This window comes from Microtus pennsylvanicus, chromosome 15 (assembly GCF_037038515.1).
Source record: "Microtus pennsylvanicus isolate mMicPen1 chromosome 15, mMicPen1.hap1, whole genome shotgun sequence".
NCBI classification, from domain to species: domain Eukaryota; kingdom Metazoa; phylum Chordata; class Mammalia; order Rodentia; family Cricetidae; genus Microtus; species Microtus pennsylvanicus.
The window spans coordinates 8715483-8724229 of record NC_134593.1 but is presented as its reverse complement, the minus strand read 5'-3'; the positions used below and the strand labels follow the sequence as shown (position 1 = coordinate 8724229).

Below are 8747 nucleotides of genomic sequence, written 5' to 3'. Positions count from 1 at the left end.
AAATCTGAACAGCCTAATTCCAAGGACAGCTGACCAGAATTCTTCCACCAGCATATCTGTGAGGGCATTTTCTTGATTGCAAATTGCAAAACAAATTAGGATGGACAAGCCCGCTGTGGGCAGTGCCAACCCTGGGCAGGCAAGCCTGGGCTGTATAGGAAAGACAGCTAAATGTGAGCCTTCAAGCAAGTTGGGAAGCAGCATTCCTTCGTGGGTTCCATTTCAACTTTCTGCCTTTAATTCTTGCCTTGGTGTCCCTTGATGATGGGTTGGAACCTCTAAGCAAGCAAGCCCATTCCTCCCCTCAGTCACTTTTAGCCCAGGTATCAATCACAGCACCAGAAGGCAAGCCAAACAGGCATCTTTAGAAGTCATTGGTCTTCCAGTCCTGTAGGCTGCGCTCCTTGTCCATGGCGTAGGACCCATCAAGAAGTTGTACAAAAGCTTCTTGCTCAGGATTTAGTGGTAAGAAAGAAAGTTACTTCCCCTGAACTTGTTGGCTTTATACTTCAGTCCCCATATCTTAGACATCAGAGCAAACTGTGGACATTAAAAATCATAATTTGAAGTAAAAACTTGCTTTTATTTCATGCTCCAAAGCAAGGGAAGAGGCATTGTAGTCTACCCAAGGACTTCCTTCTGTCCTTCCATTTATTTATTATTTATTTATTTATTTGATTTTTCAAGACAGGGCTTCTCTGTGTTGCTTTGGATCCTGTCCTGGAACTAGCACTTGTAGACCAGGCTGGCCTTGAACTCACAGAGATTCTCCTGCCTCTGCCTCTTAAGTGCTAGGATTAAAAGCTTGCGCCACCATCCCCCAGCCCAAGGAGTTTCTTAAAGTCACCAATAAATCATTTACTTTTCAGCATCTGGTGCTAAGATTGGATTGGTTTGAACGGTGCCAACCCTGGTTCATCTCTCCACTTACAGCTCAGAGTATGAAAAAGTTGAGGTCACTGTGCAACGCACAGCCTGTAAATTTCCACCTCGCAGCCTAAATGTGCACCAAGTGGCATGTGTATGTCTCCAGCTAGACTTTGCGGCCATGGAAGAAAAATGAATCAAAGGTACGGATTGGTCTTTTAAAGACTCAGAGAAATTTATGGCTCAATTTAAAACCACTTGCAGTTTATCAAAGCAAAAGAAAGGGAATGGCCAGCTCCAGGGCAGAAATGAAGAGGAGCCCGTGCTGTCCAGGTCTGCATGCCAGCGTGCCCTTCCTGCATCCCTGCTCCGAGGCTCTCACGGGCTCCTAACAATGCGAAGCTTAACCCGAGTTTCTGAGGGTCCAGGCAGGCTGCCTTTCTTAGCGGAGGCTGGCTGGAGAGCATCCATGGCCACTGGCGATGGCTGAGGTTAACGAAGGAACAGGAAAACTATAGAGTGTGGGGAACACACAAAGCTTACTACTTAGTCTCAAATTTGACTGCTGACACCCACAGCTTTTCCAAAGCAACCAGTTTCCTTCGTGGGGGTGAGGCTGTGATGCTGAAGATCCATCGGCAGATGGGCTTCTGTTCTTTGAAAGGACACAGTGGTCCAGTTTGGGAGTCACAGGAACAAGCACATTGGTGGGGTTACACATATAGGATCCAGGTCCTGGGGGACAAAGGCACCTGGCAGGGATTGCACAGTTTAGGTCCACTGGTGCTCACGGCCTCGAGGCACGAGGACCTGGAGAGGATGACCTGAGCACAGGATGGATTTCCCTTGCGGATTTGAAGTGTGGAGGTGAATACAGACTGACCCTAGGTCAGTAGCACAAAGATGTTGGAGCTGAGCTCTCTGATTTGCATGGGCTTTTCCTCGCTGTCTCCAGTTGGTTGCTGCAGTTCCAGCCATTATAACCTGAACCTCGGGAAGCAGACAGGTGGGATGGGAGAGGGCCGGAAGTCTCAGCCAGTGACGAGTTCTGGAAGCATCACACGTGCCGCACCTACATGGAAAGACTGCTTTGTTTTCTTTTCTCCCCATTAGGCACCTTTGATCCCCAACAACACAGAAGAGGAACATGAGGACTGGGTAGGAAAGACGCTTCTTTAAAAACTCACACCTGACGTTCAGTACCAGAAGCCTGCTGGCCTGACGTCCAAGTGGCTGAACTCGGGTGGGTTTCATGAAGCTTTTCCGGATGCTTGTAGTATTTATTCCTCCTCGCTTTCTTGTGGAGTCTGTTTTAAAAGCCCTTTGAGGGTCTGGAGAGACAGCCCAGATGGGAAAACAAGTGCTGTGCAAGTGTAAGAGCTAGAGTTCGGATCCCCGTAGCCACACCAAAGTGTGTGTGTCAATCCCAGGAGCAGACAGGGATAAGCTGACTTGCTAGGCTGGCCAAATCATTGAGCACTGTGTTCAGTTTGGAGACCTTGCCTCAATAAACAAGATGGAGGATAATGGAGGGAGATATGGGACATCAACCTCTGCCTTCCACATGTACCAGTGTACAAAGCACATGTACACTTGGGCACACACACACACACACACACACACACACACTATAGATACACACACACCACAGACACACACACATACACCACAGACATACACATGCAATAGAATAGAATTAAAAGGAGTTTTTTTCCTTAACATAAGCTATTTTTTCTCACTCTAGGATCAAGGGTTATACATCATGGATATTAGTGGGTTCTATAAAAAAAGACACTTTCTGGAAACAACGTATTTACCAGTGGTTGTGGGGACAGTTATCTGCCAAGCTTATAGAAATGCTTTGCAAAATGGGAGGGGTTGCTTAGCTAGTGTCAGGAGCAAAATCATTTCCCAGATGTTAGATGGTAGTGGTAACTGTAATTATTATAAGGGTAACTATAGCTTACTGAGAGAAACACAGGTGCATAAGAAAATACAAGAAGCCCACAACTACATCTATGGCCCCAGCAGTGAGAGGGGTAGTGTGGCCGTGTCTGTTAGCATGCATATATAAATCAGGACTGGCGTGGTGGCATACACACCTGCAATCCCTGCACTTGGGAGGCAGAAGCAGGAGAGCTATGAGCTTGAGACTAGCCTGGAACACACAAGGTAAGCCTGTCTCAAATAACGACAACACATAGAGAGTAAATGTCACATATTTCCAAACTCAGCATCTCATATGCTGTGTATATATATATATATATATATATATATATACATATATATATTTAAAAGTATTGAGAGTTGATATGTCAGGCAGAAAAATTACGCAAGCACAGAAACCCAGCTTCATCTTCAGAATTCACTTTTTAAAAATGCCAGGTTCTTGTAATCCCAGTGAGGTGGAAACAGGCGGATCTCTGGGGCTACTGACCAGCCAGTCTGGCCTACTTGATAAGGTCCAGGCCTGTTTCAAACGAGGAAATGAGGGAGGAGATGGCACCTGGGGAAAGACCCTTGAGGCTGCCCTCTGGCCTCCACACACCTCTACACGTGGAAGAAACCAGTGCACCGAGATTTGCACCAAGCGGCGCCGTTCCTCAAGATTGCTCCCAAGCCTCTGCTTCATGAACTGTGTTGTTCTGGGGTCTTCTAACATCTCCCTGTCTTCCTCTCCCCAGAGTGACCTGCACTGTGTGCACAGGCTAGCCTGGAGAGCAAATCTGCCGAGATGGCGGTGGCCTGGAGCCCCAGCGTCCGGGCTTCTGTCATTTTCTGTTGCCAGTCAGGGGATCTTTACCCCTCAATCTGTGACCTGCTTGTTCACAGCCCTGTCTTCTGCCAAGGTGAAAGAAGGCTTTTGGCCCATCAGTCTCTCTTGGTTGCCGCATGGTAAGCTTTAGCTCACAATGGCTGCTTGGTCTGGAGTGATCCTAGACATTGCTGTTTTCAACCAGCTAAGACTACTTCCAGCCAAAGGTAAAAATTTACATTTCAATGATCAGCAAGTTTTCTTCGCACACTTAAGAAACTGGCCTGGGTGCTCAGCCCCTCTGCACAGGTTTTGTTAATGAATTTGGCAGGAGGAGAGCTGCATTCCTAGGTTAAGTCTGAGAACAAAAAGGACCTGTTTTCCTGTGTAATGAATTGCTGAGAAATTATTCAAAATGTGACTTAGAAAGTCTCTAGCCTGCGAGCTCAATTCCCTGGGCCACGAATTAGATAAAAGGCTTTTTCTATGAGTCCACAGAGGGAGACCTCTGAGGATTTATGTGGGCGAGGAGAGAATGTCTGTGCTGTGCCACTGCCTCCTCCCCAGGGCCCATGCACAATGCGGAGGCCCAGGGACATCACATGCCAGCACCAGTGCCAAGTGGAGCCACAGCAGGGATGGACAAGGCAGTGCACATTATTGTTTGCCCCTAGCTCAGAACTGCAGTGCTCACTGGAGCCCAGCGGGGCACCAAACCTGCCCTGCGCTGGGAGCTAGAATGACTGGAAGGACATAAAAGGTCTCGTCCCAGGCCATCACCATCCTAAAGACATGTCCCTGTCCCCTTTCTCCAACATTAATTCAAGTGAGAAGCCCTGAGCCTCCTGTGCCACTAGGATGCAGGGATCCACATGGAGGAACGTTTGAAGATGCTGTCCCAATAGCATCAGCATCGCCTGCACAAACAGAACTCTGAGAATGAAAGGGGAGGGACAGCCAAGAAGGTGGCAGACTTGACAGTCCTTTAACGGAGCTGTCCTAAGGATAAGTCCATTCACAGGCACGTGGAACTCTTCAGTGCAGTGATCCTTCCCCTCCTCCTAAGTGTTCTCCGGTACAAGAGACACAGCCCGTTTGATCATGAGCACTTTGGATGTCTTAACTTTGATGACCTACAAGGCTACATTACATGCCTGCCATGAGCCATGAATGTCTCAGATTGTGCCTCGTGCCTCCTGCCTACCTGGCTGTATGTGCCCTTGTCCTGTCCCCGTGGAGTCCTGACCTGGCTCCCTCCAACCACTTGGGCAGGAGGACAACCTGGATGTGACATCTGTCAGTCCAATAATGGCCAAGCCAGTCTGGCAACACCTACCTTGTTTGATTTCCCAAATGTTCCCCTGAAAGATTAACAGTCTAGTGGCCATGAAAAGCACAAAGGATTTTTCTCTATAAAACTAAGCTACCTGTTATACGAAGGGAAATAGTAAATAACAAACAAGAGAGAAAAATACAATGGACAAGAGTGTTCTCTACTATTGTACTAGACGCTCCACCCCCAGTACAACACCTGAAAAAGATCAAACCCTCTTCCTACCTAGGTGATGTCATTATGAAGAGAGTGAAGATCTCCATCTTTTAAATTCTTGCATCTATCTCGCCAAAGCACAAGAAAACATAGACTTAAGAATATGTGCTGCTTTCTAAGAGCTAGGAGGGCAAATCAATCCCAACAGGAGTTATCCTGCTGGATGAATCCTGGAGGCATGACCCTAAAGCTGAAAGGCTCGGTAATTAGAATGCCAGTAAACGGATTGCCACTTGAACTGGCAAGTGTGTTGGTTAGCCTTGGCACTCTAGTTTCACGTCTGGTCACCTGGTGGCATATAAGTACATGTCCATATCATCCCTCCTTTAATTCAGTTCATCTGTGTGAAGTGCAGTGCCCAGCATTGAAAAAGGGGTTTTCTGAGAGGAAAGAACCAGAGGGACTTACAAACCACCTCAGGATGCCTGGCATCTGCCTGCTTTCCTGCCTTCCTTTTTTCCATTTTTTTTCTTTGAAGTTGGCTTCATTTTAAAATTCAACAAGCTGGTAACCTGTAGCAGAAACAAATACGCATGCCCTGCAGAGTCTGTTTCACCCCCTCTGCTTTGCCGCCAGCCTTCAGTCTTCCTCTTAGGTGACACAGGTTTCTTTTCCTTGCAGAAGAGAAACCCACAGCTTTGCTGCCCTTGCAGATTACGAAGATGTAGGAGAGGAGGGTATTAAAGCCATTGCCATTGCCATCCTTCACGTGGACTGTGTCAAATGAGACCGGGTGATGCTCCCAGTTGGTGATGGCCTTGATGCAGACATACCGGTGCCTCTAGTCACCAAGCACAGGTTGCACAGGTTGAACCCTATGGCATCAGTGATATTGCCAGTGTCCAGCGAGATCAGCACTGTACTGTTGACCTTGATGGGTGGGTTGGAGTAGTGGGTGATGCGTGTGCAGTGCATCACGAGGTGCAGGATGACTTTGGTACCCACAAGGACCTGCCTCGCCTTGCACAGCTTGTGCTGGGCCTCCTTCGGCATGATGCAGTGCATGGCGAAGTGACCCCTGGTGTCATACACCAAGCAGAAGGTCTCTCCACTCTTGTTGATGGTGATGACATTTATGAAGCCCACTGTGTAGGCCACATCAGTTCTGACTTTGCCATCTGCTGTGGGACAATGGTCTTGTCACTTATACTGGCCAGTAGCCAGGCAGGAAAGATAAGTGGGGTGACCAGAACAGGAGAATTGTGGGAAGAGGAAAGGCTCAGTCTGCAGTGGTCATCCAGATGCAGAGAAAGCAAGATGAGAATGCCTCACTGATAAAGGTACCAAGCCATGTGAATAACACAGATAAGAATTATGGATTAATTTAAGATGGAAAAGTTAATAAGAAGCCCGAGCTAATAAGTCAACCAGTTTTATAATTAACGTAGACCTCTGTGTGTTTCTTTGGGACTGAACGGCTGCAGGACTGGGTGGGACAGAAATCTCTGTCAACAGCCGCTGACCTCAATGAGGCACTGCTTGGAGATCTTCTTCATCTTGTCTCTCATCAGTACGTATATAAATAAGTCTGTTCCTGAGGAAGATGCCAGGCGACAGGCACTGGCACCAGCAGCATCCTGTGGTGGAATTCTTAGGACCCCTCCCAAGTCATGGCAGAAAGAGGCAAGCATGTGTGCACAAGCAGAGTGTGTCATTCCTCTTTTCCTTTTCATTCCAAGGTTCTCCTTCTCTCATACCTGATGCTTTTTACTAGGAAACTCAGCCTCATGTTTCTCTACCATTGCTACCTCAGACAGCAACAGGCTAGCAGTTCCACAAACCTCCCTGGAATCTGGCATTCATCTGGCATCTGCATGCCCTAGAACATAGCCAGGACCAACTGCCTAGTCTGTATTATCTTGTGCAATTACTGCTCCTGCTTTTTTATCTGTGCTGCCCTCCTTCACTGTTGCCATGAGGTGGGAAGTTTTCTTTAAATGCTAAGCCATTTCTTTGAGGTCTAGAGAGCTCACTTGGCTTTTACCAGGATGTGTTTTTCAGGGGTGAGAACCAGAATGGAGCCCTATCCAACAACGGGAAACAGCCACAGCCACTTCTGGTGTATATACTACCAGCGCCTTGCTGCCTACTCTCACTGCTTCCCATGCCAGGAACACTTGGCCACTGCCGCTTGCTGGGTCAAGGCTGAGTGTGGTTTTGACTGTGGGGTGACCGACCACCTGTCCCTTTCTGGCCTACTTACATTCATGTCATGCCCTGGTCTCATCTCTCTTCATGGCTCACACTGACACCTTGCCTAAATGAGAGCTGAAAGCCCGGAGACACTAACCCTTGTGACCGACAACCACCACCAGCTTTGTATGCTGGGATATTCCTTTCCCATTGAGTCAGCTCCAGAGTTCTGGCCTCCCAGGGTGACTTCCTGAGTTAGTGCTGGTTGTGCTCTTTCCCCTAATTTCCCAAATTTTCAAATCCAGCCTTTGGCTAAACAAAGAATTTAGCACCTACCTCTCTATATGGTCTTTCTCTTCCCCAACCATTCCCTTCTAGTTTGAAACATCAAGAAAGTTTTAGCAGAATAGAAAAATGAGAAGTGTGTGAGTGTGCACGCACGTGTGTGTCTGTGTGAGTTAGATATAGTTGTTCTAGAAGTTAATTAGCAGTCACGGATAATTAGTAGTGTAGAAGTTAAAAAGAACTCAACTAAGGAAGCATCGAGTAATGCACCCTTACCCATCCTTGCTCTTAATTGGCCATGGAAGGTATCTCTTCTCTTTTCTCCCTAAGAATGTTATTCCTCTTTTCTGTTACTTATTTTTTATTACACTTATCTGTGTGTGTGTACTCACACTTTGTGGTAGGAATGGTAAACATTAAAAGCAGGGAGGTGAGGAAGTAAGGGACACTTATCTGTTCTTCCGCTGGACTTGGATTCAATTCCCAGCACCTATGCAGCAGCTCACAACTATCTGTAGCTCCAGTTCCATGTGGATCAGACCCCTTTTTCTGACCTCTGTTGGCACGAGGCACACATGAAGTATACATACATACACGCAGGCAGGCAGGCAGGCAGTCACCCATCCATAAAAAATAAAAATAAGTCCTTGGGTTTTTGAGAAACTATTCTGCTTACCATATGTAGAAACTATGCTCGCCAAGGAGGAGAGCAGAGCTTTAGAAAAAAAACAGAACAGATTTTAGATGACATCATGGCCCTAGCCATTTCTAAAACATAATGTCCCATGAGCTATTCAGTCCAAAAACAAATACTGTATGTTCTAAGTGAGCTTGAGTTAAAGTTCTCTCCTTTTAAATAAAAACATTCATAAAAAAATATATGCATTATCATCAAGATAATAAAGACATCTCCCAGGACATGATGAAATCATGGGGGAGACAAGTGGTGGTTGTTAATACACGGAAACAACACTTGTAGCAGGAAACACACAACAAGCTCACAACAATCAGCAGGCTTGGCTTCTCAAAGTATTTATTCACTCATAAGGAGAGTGATATTTAAAAATGAAAGACTTCTTTTACTGTAGAGCCCAGATAGTTATAACATGAAAACAACAGTTTTCAGATCTGCTGACTAAAGCCGCTGGAAATTGCTGC

The 8747-nt window shown here is 46.7% G+C and overlaps 1 pseudogene; it reads right to left on the bottom strand.

Moving 5' to 3' along the window:
* Positions 1-5762: 5762 nt before the first annotated feature.
* LOC142836116 (small ribosomal subunit protein eS4, X isoform-like) lies at positions 5763-6913 on the bottom strand (annotated as a pseudogene).
* Positions 6914-8747: the final 1834 nt, after the last annotated feature.